Source organism: Cupressus sempervirens, chromosome 10 (genome assembly GCF_028749045.1).
Source record: "Cupressus sempervirens isolate cs-2001-9-10 chromosome 10, ASM2874904v1, whole genome shotgun sequence".
Taxonomy (NCBI): Eukaryota; Viridiplantae; Streptophyta; class Pinopsida; order Cupressales; family Cupressaceae; genus Cupressus; species Cupressus sempervirens.
The window spans coordinates 582,710,195-582,731,051 of NC_143127.1; positions in this window are offsets into that span (position 1 = coordinate 582,710,195).

Genomic DNA, 20,857 nt, shown 5'->3' on the forward strand with positions numbered 1-20,857 from the left:
TCTCTCTCTATTGACACTAGTTTGACAAACATGATAGGAACATACATGTTTGTGGGTATCCTTGAAATTAGTGGGCCAAAAGTAGCACAATCTAAAGATTTGATTAGATGTGGACTCTGTTGACTTGTATATGGTGTTGTATTTATCATGGTATTTTCTCTTATACTTCTTTGGCTTCCTCATGGTCCAAACACTTCAAATACATTTCTTCATAATTTTTTTAATATAGCTTCCCATCTTTTATCATGTAAGACTCACATTTAATCTTTAAATTCCTATGTTGTGAGTTATTCATCCCTTTGGGACATCAATTTTGCAAGAGGTAATACACAATGTCTTGGTACTAGATGTTTGATATGATTCCCTTGCTCATGCATACAAAGGAAACTGCACCATGTTATTCATTGTTGGTCATCATCTTGGTTAGGCCTTGTCCTCTTATAAGTCTCATGGGTTAAATTTCCAAGTCAAATTATTGCAATATAGCCATCCACTTCCCTCTTTTCTCACCCATCTCATTCTACATTAATAATGATTTAACCATGGGATTAGACACAATAACATACACCTTTCTTCATAGTATATAGTGGCAAAATTTCTTGATTACTTTCGCAAGAGAAAATAATTTTTTATTTAGATTGAGGTAGTTCAACTCATCACTTTTTATAAGATAGCTCATGAAATAAATTGGTCTCTCATCGTGACCATCCTTCTTCTATGTGAGAATACCCACACATGAGTGTTCTAATACAAGGGAGTAGACTTTGAATGGTAATTGATAATTAGGGATCATAAGCACTAGATAAGTAGAAATGACCACCTTAGTGTCTTCAAAAGACTTCTTGTCCTGAAGATTCCATTCAATCGTTACTCACTTATGAATTTAAGTACAAAGTTTATCTTCCCAAAGAGAGATTTTAATTCCTTGTAGTTGTTGGGTGGTAAAAATTTTAGTATTGATTCTATTCTCTCTAGGTCAATTGAAATACTACCTTTAGAGGTGACATGTCCCAAAAGCTTCCCTTTTGTTACTCTAATTGAACACTTCTTGGGATTGAGGGATATAAAAAATTCCTACACTAGTTGATTACTTGTCTCAAATTTGCTATATGAATACTTCTATTTTTTCAAAACATAGTAAGTTTATCCATGTAGATTATAATACACTTATTTACTAATCCTTTAAATGATTCTTCCATGGTTCTTTGGAATGTGGATTTTATGTTGATCAACCCAAAAGGAAATCATCTATATGCAAATGTCCGCAACTTTGGAGTGAATGTTATTTTCAATCTATCCTCTTCATCTACCATTACCTAATTGTATCCTATGTACCCATCAAAACATGACATCATCTTAGATCCATTTATGATTTGCATCACTTCATCAAGTGAAGGTGAAGGGTAATTATCTTTTGAAATGCTTGGTTAGGGTTCCTAAAGTCTATGCATAGTCCAATCTCCCCACTTTGCTTCCTTACTAGCACCAAATTTGAAGTAGAAGCATCTTGGGTCCTTGAAAAATCTTGCATCAACCAAAAATATTACTTCTTTTATATGTTTTTTTGTTATTTTGTTTCCATGTTATCTATAGTTGTCTTGATATTGAGGACCTATCCTAGATCCTTTTCCTAAGAGCACAAATTCTAATGTTCTATATTTCTTGAATTATATGTCATTTTTTTCTATCCTATTTTCCTATCATTTTCATCTTTTGAAGTGTTACTTAGGGTATTGAAACCCTATAAAACTTCCCTCATATTCAACTATGTGAGAAGATAAAAAAGGTAAGCTTTTAAAGATCATTTATAAATTATTTTTCATTATATAGTATTTAATTCTTTAAAGAATTAAATATTCAAATATTCAAATGAAAAATAATTAAATATCAAATTAATCTAAATAAATCTCTCACATAATTAATTCTATAAGGATTAATTATTATTATTATAATGGGAAGAGAGATAAATTGGGTAAGTTGAAGGGGGTAAGATAAATATCAAAAAGAATTTGAAATAATTAATTATTTAAAAATAATGAATTATTATTGTAATATGTAAAAAAAATTTATGGGGAGAAACTGTTGGAAAATAAATTTTAATGAAATGGAGTTATGGTAGTTGGGAAACTACTTGGGGGGAATTTCTCTAAAAATTGGAAATTATATTATATAGGGTTTCTTCTTTGGTTTCACATGCTTGTGAATTTTTGAAGGAAAGGGAAGACATTTTTAGATTTCAAATTTGTAACAGAGAAAGGAAGGAAATGAATTACATTTTACTTGCAAACTTTTTTATGGTGCAAGGAAAAAAATGATCATATGGTTGTTTTGTTTACATATTTGAAATGAAGGGAAATTCACTTTTAGATCCTATGGTTTGAAATTATGTTTCTCTGGTTGGAAATGATCTTGTGGTTATTCTAGCCATGTTCAAAATATTATCTTGCTCATTTATCAAGGGTCTTGTGTGTAATGAAATCTTGAGGTTTTATGCACCATATATGCAGTGAATATCAAATCTCCCTTTTGTTTCTCTGCAAATGGGAAGATTGATTAGATAGCCTGTGCGCTATATATATGATTTTATTCTTAAGTTATTTAAATCAAAGTTCACATTCATATCATTTTGATGAATGAACGCTAGTGTTACTTCTTTTCCTTCTAGTTAAAGGAATATTAGAAAATTATTTACTATAAATCAATAGGAGGGAGTTGTACCTTCATTTGAAAATTCAGAGAGCACTTGACAAAATAATTGCAAGTGACTCAACTATTGGTTTCAGAGTTTGTCTTTCAGTTTGGGAATTTATGAGTTATTTTTGAAATATTTTCAAAGATGAAAAATTTGTTTACTAACATGAAGCATGTTGTTCTATTTGGCATAGTTTTCATTGGTTACGTGGCATCTTACACATTTAGGAGTTGACTCTTAAAACACATGTGGACCTACATTTAAGTGTGCATCATTTCATATTGTCCTTTTCTTGGATATTGGTTTACTCTTCCAAGTATGGAGCTATATTATAATTAAATTCTTGACTAGTTGACTTGTGGCTTAGCTAGCTATAAAATAAGCTTGCTTAGATGTAGGAAAGAAGCATGAATAATAGAAGATAGAGGAGAGAATATAGAATATGCAAGCTTAGGATTTGAGATTGTATAATTCTTGTTTTGTATAAGGCCACAACTTGGAAGACCTAATAGCCAGACATGTTGTCTTTTCTTTATATGTGAAGTGAAATAATCACACATACAAATATGTCGCATCTAGCCTTTTGTTTACTATGGTTTCATTAATCTATGTATAACTTCCATGTGTATCTCTAAGTGAGGAGTGTTGACTGGTTAAGTTGAGTTTATTCTTCACATTATTCTTGAATCCTTGTACCTCCCTACATCAAGTGGCATTAGAGAGAGTTCTTTCTTGAGGCTTGGGTCATGGAGAACCTTGTTAAATTTGGTTGTAGGGTGACAAATCTGAAATTTGACCTATAATTGTAGAATATTATGATCTTGAAGATGTTTCATGGTAGAGGAAATATTGATAATGCTATTATGGACATGTTGAGGAAGATTATAGTAAGACTTGAAGCTATAGAGATAGCATAAAGAAGAGGTGTACATCTTGAAGATGCTAGTGATGATGAAGTGGCAACATCAAATCCTAACCTTGAACATGAAGTTGAACAAGATGAGGAAAGGCTTTTGAGGGTATTTTGTAGGGTGAATTCTAGACCTATTGTTGAAGTTTCTTGCTATGATGGGAGACTTCAGACTAATATTGTATTAGATTAGATTGTCAAGATGGATAAATACTTTGAGTATGAAGGTACTCCCAATAATAAGAAGGTTAAGGTAGTAGTTACAAAGTTGAAGGGTCATGCTTTACTTTGGTAGGAACATTTGAAAATTGAGAGACAGAAAAGAGGAAAATAATTAGAAAGATGAAAAAGAAGTTCCTCCATGTTGATTACCAAGTTAATATATTGAAAGAGATGCAAAAATTGAGACAAAAGGACATGACTATGAAGGAATATACTGAGGAATTCTACATATTTCATATCATATCTAGACATGTGGATGATGAAGTCAAGGAAGTGGCTAGATACCCAAATGGTTTGAGGACATCAATTCAAGATGAGATTAGCTATGTTAAGATGGATAGTATAGAAGAAGTATATCAATACATTTTTAAGGCTAAACAAAGATTGGAAAAGAAATATGATCAAAGAAAAAGAGGAAGAGGTGACATATTTTAGAGAAGTAGAGGTAGAACATATGGAGAAAGTAGCAAATTTGACAGTGTGATGTGCAAAATAAAGGAAAATCATAATGGAAGGAAGAATATTCTAGTAGAAGGGTTAACTACACTAGATGTAGATATACTAGTTACATTAGGAATAATAATGGTGCAAAAAGAGAAGAAAGATCTTGGTTTAAAGGTACTTGCTATAAATATGGTGAAGAAGGGCGTATAACCTTTCAATGTACTAAATATGGCAAGGAGATTAGAGGTAATAGTAGAAGCACTTTGGCATGTGTAGAAGTTTTTGAAATGCCTAATGAACTTGATAATGGTGATAACCTAATGTTAAGAATTATCTTTTGGAGTGAAGAAGATGAGGGACAACCTATTTTGAGAAGAAGTTTGTGAAAAACTAGATGTAGGATAGCTAAAAAATGTTGCAAGGTAATCATTGATAGTGAAAGTTTTGATAACTTGGCATTTGAGAATTTGGTTAACAAATTGGAGCTGTAGAGATTGAGATATCCTAAACTATATCATTTTTCTTAGATCTAGAAAGAGCATTAATTACTTGTAAGTGAGTAATGTCTTGTTAAATTCAAAATTGGGAATTATCATGATGAATTCTTGTGTGATATTATGCCTATGGATTGTTGTCATAATTTTTTGGGTAGACCTTGGCAATATGATAGACAAGCTTTGCACGATGGTAGATTGAATCAGTATACTATTTGGGTAGATGGGGACAAAAAATATTTTTACCTTTGGTAGAGAAACCTAAGGAGAATCACTGCACCATAATCAGAGTATGTTTGGTTGAAGGTAATAAATTAGCTAAAGATACAAAGGAACATACCTTTTTTTCTTTGATTCCTAGAAATAATGAGAAATAAGATGAGCTAGAGCATGCACCTAAGTTTTAATGCTTGTAAGTAAAGTTTCAAGACATTATTTCTTATAATGTACCTAATGGTTTACCACCCATGAGAAGCATAATTAATTGTATGGATTTGATATCTGGAACTAGTTTTCCTAATAAAGAACTCCATAGATTGACACCTGATGAATAGGGTAAACTGAATAAGCAAGTGCAATATTTTCTTGAGATGGTTCTAATTAGAGAAAGTTTGAGTCCTTGTGCAATACCTACTATGTTAGTACCTAAAAAGAATGGGGAATTAAGAATGTACACTAACTCTAGAGCTATAAACAAAATAATAGTGAGATATAGGTTTCCTTTGCCTAGAATGGATGACATAATGGACAATTTGAGTGGAGAGAAGTATTTTACCAAGATTGATTTAAAAAGTGGCTATCATCATATCATAATTAGAGAAGGAGATGAATGGAAAACTACTTTTAAGACTAACAAATCTTTGTATGAGTGGTTGGTTATGCCTTTTTGTCTAACTAATGAACCTAGTACTTTTATGAGGTTGATGAATGAGTTTTTAAAAGATTATTGGGTAAATTCATGATTGTATATCTAGATGATATTTTGATATTCAATAAGACTAAGGAAGAGCATCTTGAGAATGCTAGACAAGTATTGTAGAGATTGAAATAGGAGAAATTGTTGATTAACCTAAAGAAATGTTCATTTATGAAGGAAGAAATTATGTATTTTGGTTTTTTTATTTTAGTTGATGTTTTGAAGATGGATCTTGAGAAGGTGAAAGTTATTCTTGATTGGCCTACACATGATAATGTTGGAGAGGTAAGATCATTTTATAGATTGGCACGTTTTTATAGGAAGTTCATCCAAAATTTTAGTTCTATTTGTAGTGCTATGACTAATACAATGAGAGGATATAAAAAGGATTTCAAATGGACACATAGAGTATAAAATAATTTTGAAATGTTGGAAAAAAAGATTGCTGAATTTTCTACGCTTTCTTTGTCTGATTTTAGTAAAGATTTTTGAGTTGAATGTGAAGCTAGTGGAAGTATTATTGGAATTGTTTTGAGTCAAGAAGGAAGACTTGTAACTTTCTTTACTAAGAAATTAAATGATGCTAAAAGAAAATATTTAGTTTATGATTAAAAAAAATCTATGCTATTGTTCAAGATTTGAAGAAATGAAGATATTATTTGATGTTTAAGGATTTTGTGTTGTATACTGACCATAAATATTTGCAATATTTGGGAAGTCTAAATAAGTTGAATTAGAGATATATGATGCGAGTTGAGTTTTTGTAGAACTTTTCCTTTTAATTGAAACATAAGAGTGGATAGTCAAATAAAGTTGTTGATGGTTTGAGTAGAAGAAGGAATTTGCTAACATAAATTGGAGTTGAGGTACTTGGCTTTAATAATGTTTTATATTTGAATGAAATTGATCCCCATTTTGCAAACCTTGGAAAGATTGTAAAGAATATATGGTGAGAGATAAGTGGATAGATGATTTCATTCAGGAGGATATGTTATTTAAACGAATTTAGTTATGTATACCTAGAGAATATATGAGAGAGAACATCATAAAGGAAAAATATAGTGGTGGACTTGCTAGACATTTTGGGATTGATAAGATAGTGAAGTTCATTTTAGATAGGTAATTTTAGCTATAGATTTATAAGGATGTGCAAAATATGGTGAGAAGTTGCATAATTTGTCAAATAATGAAAGAAACTAGTTAGAATTTGGGATTGTATTCACCATTGCCTATACTTGATAAGCCTTGGAAAGATATCTGTATGGATATTTTTCTTGGTTTTCTTAGAACTCAAAGGGGTAATTATTTTATTTTGGTAGTAGCGGATGGATTTTTAAAGATGGCTCATTTCATAAATTGTAAGAATACATTTGATGCTATACATGTGGCTGAATTATTCTTTAAGGAAGTGATAAGATTGCATGGATTTCCTAAAACTATTATTTTAGATAGAGATACTAAGTTTGTTGGTTATTTATAGAGGACACTTTGGAAGAAATTGAATATGGAGTTAAAGTTTAGTTCTATATTTAATCCAAAAATAGATGGAAAAACTAAAGTTGTGAAAAATTGTTTGGGTAACTTCTTGATATGTTTGATTGGAGATAAGCCTACTAATTGGGTTTTGATTTTGACACAAGGAATCACATACAATAACTATATGAATAGGAGCACTAAGAATATACCTTTTGAGATTGTGACTAGAGTGAATCCTAAGAGTATTACTAAATTAATAAATCTAATCCTTGAGACAAAGAGAAGTATTGAGGCTAAACAATTTTTAGATTTTATGAAGGCTTAGCATGAGGAAGTCAAAATTAACTTAGAAGATAGTCATATCGACTATAGATAGAGAGATGATAACAGGAGAAGATATAAATATTTTTAAGTTGGTGATGAGGTTATGACTCACTTGAACAAGAAAAAAATTATACTTGACACCTATAGTAAGCTAAAGATGAAGAATTTTTGTCCTTGTAATATTTTCTAAAAGTTTGACAGTGGAAATTCTTTTGAAGTTGAATTGTCAGAAGATATGGATATTTCATCTATATTAATTATTGTAGATATATTCAACTATTTTAAATCAAATGATGAGCTAAAAAATAACTTGAATTATCCTAAGAGTAAAATAGATAGCGTTGACAAGACTTTGAATGGTAGAATAAGTAAAAGCACCAAAGGAAATGGCTACATGGAATACCTAGTTCAGTGGAACGACAAACTGGTTGAAGGTAGTTTATGGATTACATAAGATTAGTTGGATCTTTTTGATTTAGGTCAAAATACCAGTCATGCCTAATGTATACATTAGTTCTTTATTAACCCTAGGTGTTTGATGTAGGGGCATCTTGGGTCTTTCATTAATCTTGCATCAACCAAAAATATTTCTTATTTTCTGTACTAGTCTTTTGTTTGTGAAGTAGTCATTGTTGCTTTTGTTTTCATGTTATGCACAGCTGTCATGATATTGAGGATAGATATTTTTCCTAAGTGTGCAAATTCTAATGTTCTATATTTATAAACTTATATGCCATTATTTGTGGTCCTATTTTCATATTGTTTTCATCCTACAAAGTGTTTTGTTATTTTTGGCATAGTTTTTGTTGATTGCATGGCATCTTGTGCAATTAGGAGAAGACTCCAAATACACATGTTGACCTACCTTTAAGTGCACGTCATTTCATATTTTTCTTTGCATAGATCTTGGTTTACTCTTTCAAATATAGACTTATATTTTAATTAAATGCTTGACTAGCCAACTTGTGACTTAGCTAGCTATAAAAAATCTTGGTTAGATGTAGGAAAGAAGCATGAATGGTAGAAGATAGAGGAGAGAAGTTAGAAGATGTGAGCTTAGACTCTAAGATTGCATAATTATTGTTTTGTATAAGGCCACAATCTAGAAGGCCTTACAACTAGGACTATTGTAGTTTCTTTATATGTGAAGTGAAATAATTACACCTCCAAATATGCTTCATCTGGTCTTGTGTTCACGATGGTTTCATTAATCTAAGTGTAACTTTCATGTACATCTCTATTTGGGGAATGTTGATTGGTTATGTTGATTTTATTCCACATGTTGTTCTTCAATCCCTATACCTTCTTGCATCAAAATTAGCAACCCAAGTGGAGTGTTGAATAGGGAAAATGATGTTGGCATCCAAAAAATTCCTTAACTTCTTTCATTATCAATGGTTTAATGATTGGATTTATGGGTCTTTTCCTTTGAAAAAAAGGTTTGGCATTGAGCTTCAGAGGATGTTGTGTATAATGATATTTGGGTCATATATTTTAAGCTCTTCATAGATCCATGTGATAACATACTTGTACTTTGTGAGGAGATGTAACATTTCATCCCTTTAATAGACATTGCATGCTTTCTCAATCTTGACCATTTTAGGATCATCTATAGTGCCCGAGTTGTAAGAGACATAATCATCACTTTCTTCTTCTTCAAAATCCTTGTTATGGTGTGTTGATTTATCTCAATAAAATATATGCTCTAATTCGACCATACCTTTAGGAATAGTGTTAGTTTTCAAGTTTATGACATCATCTTGATCTTCATTTCACATGATAAATTCCTCAATTATCTACCCTTAAAAAAACCATTACACATGATAAATTCAAAAATGTGTTGGCCATCCTAGAAGATCTAAAAATAAGTGATATTATCTAGGATAGATAGGGAGGATACCAATTTAATGGAGAACCTTTCAAGCTTTGTCTTCTCAACATGTTGTGATGTGCTAGCAAATACATCAAGAACATCTACATGTTAGGATTAAACCATAGACATAAATAAAAATTACATGCAAATATAACCAATATTAGAAAAGAATAGATCACATAGAAAAGAACACAAGACACCAAGATTTAACATGGTTCACCCAAACCCTAGGCTACATTAACCAAATACCAACTCCAATATTTTTACGATCTAGTGATTACAACCTGATTACAATCTGTAATCCCTTATAGCTCAATACCACTACAAGAATCAATTTTTGCATCACTTTATGAAACAATCCCTAACCCTAATCTCTTTTATATAATTATTTTTACCACTTTAGGGTTATAATTAATAATTACATGTCAGACCAAAATCCTGATAAAATAGGGCCCAAAATTTTTTATGAAGTATGAAGTATGTACAGTACTTTCCTTATCAGTCACCACAAATTAACAATATCCCACTTGGGGACTAATCAAGCTCCACACTAAACACCAATCTCCAACTTGGAGACTGATCTTGTAACTATGCCACTACTCTATGAGGCTCCCATTGGATCAAACCACCCTTGACTTTGTTGTTCTTTTATTCATGCGTTTAGTCTAGAAGACCAATCAAAGGTGAAGAGGAGTTCATCTTCTCCCTTATTACTACCTTTGTCAACATATCTATTGGATTTTAATTTGTATGTATCTTATCCACCTTTAACTTTCCATCCTCCAAAATTGACCGAATGAAATGGTACCACAACTGTATGTGTTTGGTCTTTGAATGCATAGCTGAATTCTTTGCAAGATGAATGGCACTCTGACTATCTGTAAATAAATAATTATCCTTCTGAGGATGTCCCAATTATTATAAGAAGAACTAAAACATATCATCTCCTTGGCTGCCTCTATAGTAGCTACATACACTACATCTATAGTGGATAAAGCATTAACCTTTTGTAACCTAGAAACCCAGCTCGTAGCTGCCCCACCAATAGTATAGACATAACCTATAGTACTCAACCTAGTATCAATATCCCCTACCAAATCTAATTCAATATAGCTCTGTAAATTAGTATTAGAGCCCCCAAAATGTAAACACTTATTTGATGTTCCTCTCAAATATCTGAGAATCCATTTAACTGCATTCCAATGCTCAATTCCTAGATGACTCATATACCTGCTAACAACTCCCACTGCATGTGCAATATTTGACATGGTACATACCATAGCATACATCAAGCTTCCTAAAACTAAAGCATAGGGTACCTTGGACATCTTATCCTCCTCTTCTTGTGTCTTGGGACACATCTCCTTAGTCAACTTCAAATGGCCAAGTAAAGGTGCGCTAACAACTTTAGCATTCTTCATAGAGAAATGTTGCAACACCTTCTCCACATAATCAGCCTGAGATAGCATCACTTTTCTATTCTTCCTATCTCTACAAATGCTCATACCAAGGATTTTTTTTCACTACCCCCAAATCCTTCATAGCAAATGCATGTGCTAACTGGCATTTCAACCCCTTAATATGATCCATGTTAGACCCAGCTACAAGCATATCATCAACATATAAACATAAAATAATGTAGTTTTCATCATCCAACCTCTTAAAATAAACAAAATGATTTGAATGACACCTATTGTATCCATGCTCATGCATAAAACTGTCAAATTTTAGATACCATTGCCGAGGTACTTGCTTCAAGCCATATAAACCTCTCTTCAATTTTCACACTAAGTTCTCCTTACTTTTGACCTCAAATCCCCATGGCTGAGCCATATATATCTCTTCATTCAAATCACCATGAAGGAAAGTTGTTTTAACATCAAGATGCTCCAAATGAAAATCTTCAGTAGCCATAATACTTAAAACAATACGAATAGAAGTCATCTTAACAAAAGGAGAAAATATCTCATCAAAATCAATGCCCTTTTCTGTGCAAATCCTTTTACAACTAACCTGGCTTTAAATCTTTTCTTACCTTCATCCCCTTCTTTTAACCTATAAACCCATTTATTCTGTAAAGCTCTTTTACCTATAGGTAACTTGCATAAATCCCATATCTTATTCTTCAACAAGGAGTCCATTTCATCTTTCATTATAGACTCCACTGAATCTTAGTATCCACCTGCACAACTTCATCATAACATTTAGGTTCACCAGCATCAGTAAGTAAAATTGAATACAAAGAGGGAGAGAATATTTCTAGAGGTCTAATTTGCCTTGTTGACCATCTAACATTAACCACCGTGTGTGGTATTTGTTGTTGCGGTTGTTGCACATCATGAGGAATGGCTGCAACATCAGCTTTTGGAGTATCATCCAGCACTACATAATCATATTCTTTCTTCTCATGTTGCTGAAACATATCTTTATACAACAATTTCTCATTGAATATGACATCCCTGCTTCTTATAATTTTATGATTTTCAAAATCCCAAAGCCTATAACTAAATTCATTAATTCCATATCCAAAAAATACACATTTCTTTGACTTAGCTTCCAGCTTGGTTCTATTTTCAGAATCTATGTGAGTAAAAGCTTCACAACCAAAGGTTTTGAGAAAAGAATAACTCACCTTCTTTCTAGTCCATGCTTCCTCTAGAATACCACATCCTAAAGGAGTAGAGGGAACTCCATTAATCAAATATTAAATAGTATTGATAGCCTCTATCCACATGTGTAAGGGCCACCCAACATTGAACCTCATGTTTCTTGCATGCTCCATTATAGTCCTATTCATGCATTCAACCACTCCATTTCCTTTTGGAGTACCTAGAACAATTTTCTATCTATGAATACCATTATTGGAGAAATAATCTTCAAATTCATGACTACAATACTCACCTCCATTATCAGATCTAAGACATTGTAATTTTTTACCAATCTCATTTTCAACCAAGCATTTCCATTTCTTAAAAGTTTGAAATACATCAGATTTTTGTCTAAGGAAATAAAACCATACTTTTCTAGTTGTGTCATTAATAAATTTAACATAATAATGAGAGCCACCAAGGGAAGATGCCTGAGCCAGTCCCCATACATCTATATGCACAAGCTCTAATTTCTCCTTTTTGTTTTCCTTCCTAGTCTTCACAAAACTCACTCTCTTTTGTTTTCCATACACACAACTTTCATGAAAATCCATATTAACACATTTTAGACTTGGTAAAACTTTCTTTGTATGAAGTACTTTCATACCTTTCTCACTCATGTGCCCAAGTCTTTTGTGCCACAGTGTTGTATCAGAATCTACAACAACTATTTGTTCTCCCTACTCAACTACAACAATTGTTTCTGAACATTCATTTTTCTTTGAAACAATTAAAGTAGAAGGAACAATATGACCTGTACAAAGATATAAGGTGCCTACTTTCACACCTTTTCCTACTACAAGGGAACCTTTTGAAACCTTCCAATTTTTATCATTAAAAGTAACTAGACAACCCTCATCACTGAGTTTCCCTACTGAAATTAAATTCCTACTCAACCTTGGAACTTGTCTTACCTTATGTAGTAGCCAATGATTCTGATTCTACAACTTAATCTTAACTTTTCTCTTTCCAAAAATTTGGTAGGGTTCATTATCTCCTAAATAAACAAGTCCAAAATCCCCTTGGACATAATCAATGAAATAACCTCTATGAGGTGTAGCATGAAATGAAGCACCAGAATCTAAAAGCCATGAATCCTCAACACTTTCTAAAGATAGAAGCAAAGAATCCTCTTTGAATTTTTTACTTACCATATTTTCCTCCTTGTCTCCATCTTGTTTATCTCCTTCATTTTTCTTTCAATTCCAACAATCTTTCTTTTTATGACTGGGTTTTCCATAGTACCAGGAGTCGTTCAATCCTCTCAATTGAGACCTCTTCCTATTTGACTTTCCTCTTGATTTCCCACAATTTTCAAAATTACTTCCTCTCTCAATTGTTTTGCCCCTGCTTTGTGCATTCAAAAAACTTATTGATGTAGATCCACCTGAGTTTTTCCTGCGAGTTTCCTCACTCAAAACAACACTAATCACATCATCATATTTTAGGGTAATAGATCTAGGAACAAAATTACTCATAGCTATTACCAAGCCATTCCATCTTTCGGGAAAAGAGCACAAAATGAAGAGATCCCTAATTTTTTCATCAAAATTGATACCCATAGAAGATAACTAACTAGTAATAATATTAAACTCATTTTAAATGATCTACAAAAAATCCACCTTCTGCCATTTTCACATTAAATAAATGCTTTATGATAAATACCTCGTTTGAAGTAGAGGGCTTTTTATATAGTTTCGCTAAGGTTTGGATCAATTCTTCTATTGTCTTTGCTTTTGTAATATTAAATGCCACTAATGGTGCCAGACATAATTGAATGCTTCTAACTGCCTTTCTTTCCAAAAGATCCTATTCATCATATGACATAGATCCTTGATTCTTGGTTTTTCCTTCCAATGACTTACATAAATCCTTTTGATATAGATAGTCTTCCATTTGCATCTTCCATAATTGAAAGTTCTGCCCATAAAACCTATCAACCCTTAGCTTACCCTCATCTACCATCACTCCCACTCAACTGTGAGATTTTCTTATAGAGGATAACTAAAAAAACAACCTTTCTCTGATACCAATTATTAGGATTAAACCACAAATAGAAATAACAATTATATGCAAATATAACCAATATCAAAAAATAATAGATCACAAAAAAAAGAACAAAAGACGCCAAGATTTAAAGTGGTTCACCCAAACCTTGGGCTATGTCCACCAAATATCAAGTCTAATATTTTTATGATCTAGTGATTACAACCTGATTACAATCTGTAATCCCTTACAACTCAATACCACTGCAAGAACCAATTTTTGCATCACCTTATGAAATAATCCCTAACCCTAAGCCCTTTTATACAAGTATTTTTACCACTTTAGGGTTATAATTAATAATTACATGTCAGCCCAAAATCCTAATAAAATAGGGCCCAAATTTTTTTTTTGAGGTGATGCCCCAAGCCCCAAAGAATTTATGAAGTACTTTCTTAATCAGTCACCACAAACTAACACTACAACCATATTTCTCCTTCTGGGAATAGATTTGATGTTTATTGCCTCAAAGTCATCCATTAAATCCCGAACTTCTTGTGAAAGGATATCAACCTTTTTTCATTGCAAGAATAAATTTCTTTGATTTGTCAAATTACGAGCTGAGAACCTCCTTCTACCTCAAGCACTTTAACATTCTTTTCAAGTACAAAAAGGAGACCTTTCATGAAGGCCTCATATTTCACCACATTGTTAGTGCATATAAACTACATGTAGTAGGATACATAAAAGAATATATCTAGGGTCAAGATAAAATCAATTTTGGCCTTGAATCCTTGTTTTCATTTGGATCCATCAAATCGTAAAGTCCAAATTCTTTCTTCTTCAATTTTTTTGGGTTTTTGTTTGTTTGTCTTGACTTTCTCCTTTACTTGATCTTTGAAAACCTCTTCTAGGGGACCCATTCCATCTTTCCTTGGGTTAGCTTGGCTGTTCATCTTGTAGTTTTTGGAAATATAAGGTAGGAAAGGTTACTAAGAGAGGTGGGGTGAATCAAGAACCAATAAAACTTTATCTTTCTTCACCAATTAATTCTTCATATAATATTCTAATCTAATTGCATGTATGAAAGAATGAAAGTATTTAAAAAATTCATAACACTTTGACACAAGATACGATGACCTAGAAACCTTCCAATTAGAAAGTAAAACTGGGGTGGGTATGATACCCACAAGAATTACTACTATAGTATAAAGTTAACCTGTTAAGGCTTACAATTGATCACTTCTAGTGATCTTCCTTGTTAGGAGCAATAAGAATTGTGAGGTCCACCTTATTAAAGGATTTGACTGATGCACCTATTTGGATGAACTAGTGGTTGATCTCTAATTCACAACTCTAATTTGTTGATTGAGATTCCTTGTATTGTAATGATCACTTGACTGTGATGATAAATATTTATTGTCCCTTATACTTCTTGTAGCACTCTTCAATTCACACTCCTGCTCATCATATATCTCTTCTTATTCAACTTGGATATGATACAATGTATTACACATATACCAATCCAAATCATAGCTTACTAGAGTCGGCTACAATACTAATTTCATCATATTTTACAAAGTCATCCCAACTGTTGTAACTTGGGTTCTAAAGACAAACTTGTGATGTTTTGATACTCAAAAAACATTGTCAATGCTTGAAAATCTTTGACACTTGGTTGAACTTGAAGCTCAGTTCATACTAATCACTTCCAAGTAAATTGAACTTAGTCAGCATTATGTAACTCAATAAACACAAAGAAACTTGATAGTTTTTGAATCACTCAGTTGACACTGCATGGCTTGGTCAACACTAGATTCACATTGTTAACACTATAGAGCTTAGTTAACACTACAATCTTCTTCACTTCTACTGAATAGCTCAATAGCCTCTTCTACACTTAATTTGCATTGTACTTTGTTTATGAAGCTTGGTAAACACTGTGTAGCTTGAAAAACACTACAAGCTGACTCAAGTGCTCAGTAGACACTATATTTTGGCTACTTGGCTCAGGAACAGTTGAATCACTTAGTTAACATTGCAAACTAAATGATAGGCTCAGGAGCAACTATAGAGCTCAATAGCAATATAACCATTTGACTAAGTATTGAGTCACTGATAGAAAAATTGACCTTAATGTCAACAATCTCCCCCTTTGGCATCAGTGACAAAAAACACTTATCAAATCCAAAAATCTAAACTTAAAAATTATAAGTCAAAAACTTCATTTACCATCATTCTATGTCTTCAACTCGGTTTGACTTCTTGAAGCTATAGCTCAATAACATACTCCATTTTTCTAATTTTTCAAAATTGCTTTTGTAAAGATTTTTTTTTCTTATTTATACAAGTATCTTCATAATACTATGCTACTCCCCATACATATTTCTATCCTAAATGCATACATCTAGAGTATAGTATACTTCTCCTCCTTTTATATTAAACATATTTACTTCTCCCCCTTTTTGACATAAATGCCAAAGGTGTATAATATCTATATGTTAATACCAAAATGTGACAAGAAATCATAATGTACCTTTAGAATAAGTACTATTTCCTTGTCCCAATTCTCCTATAGTACCTAACTTGCATGCAATGCAATCTAAACTTCTACTTATAATTCCATCGTGTGATTAACTATGGAGAATTTTTATAATGGATCACTATCTTTGCATGCTCAATGTGTTTATATAATGCGTCCATGTTTGGAAGAATAATGCCATGCATTTCTGTAAGTGTGGCCCTAATCCTGGCTTCTTCCTTTAATAATTTTGCCTACAAATTTGTCAAATATCTAATCTTTGTGTAATGTGCAGAACTATGACTTGGGTCAAGTGATAGCTGATATGTACTTGTCTTCATATCTTCATCTATCTTGGACATTTTATTCTTGATATCCTTTGTGAAGATAAATGTGTCACTTAGTTTGACAAGTAATGAAATAACATTATAATAACAAATGTTTCTAGTGAACTAAGAATACTAGTTAGCTCTACTTTATCTATTGTAATTGTCTGTAAAACTTGCTCCAACACTCTATTCTCATATTTTATTTTAGCTCCTAGTATAATTTTATCCTATTCATTAAGGTCTCCATTGTATTTGTGAAAAAATTCTGCTAATTAGTCCAAAATGGGTTACTTTCCATCAACCTCAATACTCAGAGCATCAATAAATATGCTCTTTATGTCTTCAAGAACTTGATTTTACTTTTTCTTTTCTTCTTTAAGCTTATGATGCTTAGCTCTCTTCTTTAGTAGTTCACTCATGGTATCCATTTGATTAGGGGTGAGAGTAGAGATATCCCAATTTTGAATAACTATATCCTCATCCAGATCAATTTCTTCCGCTTCTTCTTCACCCTTTTCCTTTAGAATGGTATAAAGAATTTGTTTACTCTTTTCTAAAACTTCACTACTTTGTTGAGACTAGTTCTCAACTGTCATTGTGCTAGCTATGAATACACTTGGAATAGAAACAATAGTATAAATTGATGGACTAGCAAAAAATATTGCAACAACACTAACAGAAATACCTTTCTATTGCTCGGTCAAGCTTGATGATGGAGGACCTTGTTGCTTGGTAGATGAAGTGTTGGGAACTTTAGTCAAAGTAACATTAAATAGAATAGATGGAGAGCTTAGTTGGGTGCTTGGTATAGCAATGGTATCCACAACCAACTTGGTATAAGCTGAATCAGTCAGTTGACACTATATGACTTGCTCAACACTAGATTCACATTGTTAACACTGTAGAGCTTGGTTAACACTATGATCTTGTTCACTTCCACTAAATATCTTGGTAGCCTCTACTACACTTGGTTCGCACTATACTTTGTTTATGAAGCTTGGTAAAAATTGTGTAGCTCGCCAAACACTACAAATTGACTCAAGTGCTTAGTAAACACTATATTTTGACTACTTGGCTCAAGAACAACTGAATCACTTAGTTAAAATTTTAAATTGAATGATAGGCTTGGTAGCAACTATAGAGCTTGGTAGCAATGTAACCATTTTACTAAGTATTGAGTCACTAATAGAGAAATTAACCTTAATTTCAATAATAGTGACCTCAAATTGAAGATATCTAATTCGAGTTGTTTACCTTAGATTTATGATGTAGGAATATCCTTGGTTAGCTAGAAATCTTGCATATTTGAGTTTTTTGGCTTTGGATTTGGAGGACTCAGTGAAGAGGTGGTACTTGGTCGATAATGAGTTGTTCATAGTTGATGTGCTAACTAAGTGACTCGATTAATGAAGGCATTTGACTATGCTTAAGGCACTTGACAAATACTATAAGCTTAGTTTAAATTGGGAGCTCGACAATAGTATTTCCCAAGTTACTCAGTAAATGAAGGGAATCAATCTATGAAGGAGGAACTTGGTGTATACTATGGCTCAGTTTGCACTGAGACTTGGTAGTAGTATTGCCTAAATTGGCTCGATCGATGAGGAAGTTTGGTTATGCTTGGTGGAAATTTTATGCTTAGTGCTGGTTTTTAACACTCATTTTGGTCTTGATATCTAAGGTGCCTAAGTTTTCTATGAGATGGCTTTTGGTATTTAATTTGGGTTGTGTGTAGTTAACGAGTGTTGCAGCTGACTTTCAGCTTATGCAAATATTTAATGTAAGGGTTTATTTTAATTTGTAACGGGCTAGGCCAACTTGTGGCTTAGTTGGCTATAAGTAGGGGGTTATGTGGAGGTTTAAGTCATAGTCATCCATCTTAGAGAAGAGAATGAATTGTAGGAGAAAATCTTGAGAAGGGCTAGTAGCTGAGGCATGGAAAACTAGGAGATTGCTTAGTGGGCTTGCGAGAACAAATTGAGATTTACTTGGAGGTTTCTACCAGAGTGTGTGATAGCTAGAATTTTCACTTATTTAAATATTTTTGATATCTTGTAAAAATTAAGGAAAATTTTTATGTTTCAACTACTTAGGGTTAATTAGATTATTGTGACTCCTCAAGAAAAAACCCTAGAAAATAATCATACCTTATGTTGTGTGAGAATATTCATAAATTGATCTACAAAGTATAAAATAAGGATACATTAAAACTTTAGTTATACATTGGATTTCCTCATATCCCTAAGTCTTTTGATCTTGTCATATATTATAGAGTCATGTCCCTAAATGTTTTATGTTGTGATGTCACAAAATCTTCTTAATCACATCATCTCTTTGTTTTGTTCTCTAACTATTTTGGTAGCTATGAAGTTGTAAAACAGTCAATCTCAAGGTCACATCAACATCACAAGCATCAATATTAACTTTCAAGTTAGGGACTTGAAGAGGAGATGAAATAATGATCATAGGATCGTGACTTATGTTTGGGTTAAGAGATCTCAAGTTGCAAAGATGTGAAATGTAACCATGGGTAATAAAGTTTTATTTCCATTGCAACATCTTGTAGTTAATCATAACTTAGGGTTAAGGTGGAGAAGCAAAGATAGCTTTTCAAGTACAACATTGAAAGGTTAAAATGTGAGTTAAGGTTTATAGTTATGAAGCTGTGAAACAAAATGATAGTTGACTCTAAAGAAGTTATCACATAATCACATAGTTTATGAATGTTATATATTTAATAGTTGTGAAGTGACAAGAAGGTTAAAGTAGAAGCTTTCATGACATCATGTTTATCATGAGTGCTAATTCTTAAACTATTAGAAGTTTCAAAGTAGTTAATCCATAGGTGGAGATAGGTGGTTTCATGCCTTTGCAAGTGTTAATCCATAGTTAGAGTTTAAGGCACCAATGTTGCAAAAAGGGGGCAAGTAACTATTTTGCTGGGTCATTGTGGTTAGTGAAATAAAGAGTTAAAAGGTTGTGAAGCTATGAGATGGTCAAGTAATGATATAGTTTGCTACTTCACGGCGTGTTGGCAAGCGGCTTATTCTAATGTTGTGATGCAATGATAAGGTCAATATCATAGTTATCCCTACATCTCCACAGTATGGAATGATGATCCCTTAAACATTGTGATGTTGAGATGAAAGATTGACTAAGGTTTTCCCCTCTTCATAGGTCCACATGGTAAACAAGACAATAGGGTTGTAGAGTAGAGATTGATATGAAGCGCAACTTTGTAGGGTTAACTGGGTGGTTAAGGAATCAAGTGGCAAAGTTGTGAAATGGTCAAGATAACCATTTTCACATGGTCACAGCTAGTAATAAAGAAAAAAATAGCTACCTAGAAGTAGAGATAAAGAGATGATCGCTACTTCCAACCTACAGTTTTAATGGCAAAAAGAAAAGTTGAAAAAATGCATGTCTGAGCTAGAAGTATCAATAGTTTTGGATTTGAAGACATGGCATCTTTTGAAGTACTGAGAATATTTCAATCATGCCAGTTTAATGCCATTAATGACATGCTTCAAATTGTAGAAAAGGATAAATGCTTAGAAAGAACAAAGATTTCATTACCAGTTATAGAGTGTTTGAAGTTACCAAGTGAAATTTGAATTGCAGAGAGAATTCTAGTATACCAAGTTTAGAGTTGTGATAATTTCAAGCCATGGCATAGAAAGAAGGAGAATTGATCACCCAGGCTGAAATTGAAGAAGTTGCATCCAAAGGGAAAAGCCCTAGCCCTTTCATTGATGAATGGCTTCATTTTTTACCAGGTTCCTCAAACCTTCAGTTTGCAAATGACCATGCATTCAAAGACCCATACATTTTTTGCAAAGATGCAAAGGTGCCTGATAGAAATGGAGGTGAGTTATTTTGGTAGTTTTACAAGAATAGGGTGGAAAAGGTCCCTATATCTAACCCCTAGAATAGGAATTTTGGAAAATTGATCATGCCAGAGGTTTTCATTGATGTTAATTTGATAAAGGTGTTGATTAAGGCTGATAACCCTATTAGTAAATCAT